The sequence below is a fragment of the Desmodus rotundus genome, chromosome 10, assembly GCF_022682495.2.
Source record: "Desmodus rotundus isolate HL8 chromosome 10, HLdesRot8A.1, whole genome shotgun sequence".
Classification (NCBI taxonomy): domain Eukaryota; kingdom Metazoa; phylum Chordata; class Mammalia; order Chiroptera; family Phyllostomidae; genus Desmodus; species Desmodus rotundus.
This window is the reverse complement of record NC_071396.1, coordinates 10,666,981-10,668,292: the sequence shown is the minus strand read 5'-3', so window position 1 is coordinate 10,668,292 and position 1,312 is coordinate 10,666,981.

The following is a 1,312-nucleotide window of genomic DNA, read 5'->3' as shown; positions in this document are numbered from 1 at the left end:
CCCCCCACTGCAAGGGGATCAGGAACACTTCCTGTGCGTCACTTCCTCCTCTTAAGCCACTAGGGCGGGGACACCTGGAGGAGGGGGCGGAGCCTATGGGTGACAGGGTGAGAGAGACACACACAGCTGTTTGTTCCAGTGGCAATGAGGGAAGGTCTGTAAACTCCTGGAAAGGTGATTTCTTATCCAAGACTAGAACCGACTGGAGGGGAAGGGATCCCTGTCTATTAAAATTGACTTTCCCAGTGCAGTTTTCTTAAAAGAGCTTCCTGACAAAGGATGATAAAAATAATGTTGCCTACTAAATGTAGACAGGCCGATGTAGTTAGAATATCATCATTTTTCAAAAATCATACTAATAGTTGATATGGGTAAATAAAAAGGAATGAAGTATTGATTAAAGCTACCATGTGGATGAAGCTTGAAAATGTGTTAAATGAAAGAAGCCAGGCACAAAGGACCACATATTGTCTGCTTCCATTGATATGAAATGTCTGACAAGGCCAAGTCCATACAGCCAGAAAGTGGATTGGTGGCTTCCAGAGGGTAAAGGCAGCAGAGGAAAGGGAAACGCTTGCTAAGCGGCCCCAGGTTTCTTTTTGCGGCGATGCAGGTGTTTTGGAGTGAGACCGTTGTGACGGTTGCACAGCCTCGTGAGTGCACTAAAAACCACTGGATCGTGCACTTAGAAGTAGTAAATTTTATATGCGAATTATAGCTCAATAATTGTTGATTTAGTAAGAATCACCAAAAGACACTAAAACTAAAAAATAAAGCTGAGATGATGTGGAACCTAAAATTTACATAGTCTCAAAATAACTCCCCACTAATTACGTATTGATTACAAAGATAAAAGAGAAGTTTACAATAGAGAAACTTGGTAGACACCACCATAACCAAATGGCCAAAACTAGTATTATGAGTTACGGGAGGAATGGACATCATGTGCCTTATGGTATGATGCCCCCAAAGGACATAACACAATGTGTGTTCCTGCAGAATAATGCGTATAATGTGTATGAGGTATACAAATCTAGAAAACATCTCCGTGTTCTTCAAAAACCTCAGTGTCATAGCCCTGACCAGTGCGGCTCAGGTGGTTGGGCATTGTTCTGCAAAGCGGAAGGTCACTGGTTCGATTCCTGGTCAGGGCACACGCCTGGGTTGTGGGTTTGGTCCTGGGTGGGGGAGGTACGAGAGGCGACCAGTTGATATTTCTCTCTCACAACAATGTTTCTCTTCCTTTCTTTCTCCCTTCCTTCCCCTCCCCCTGCTCTAAAAATAAATAAAGAGTATCTTTGAAAAAAAAGTA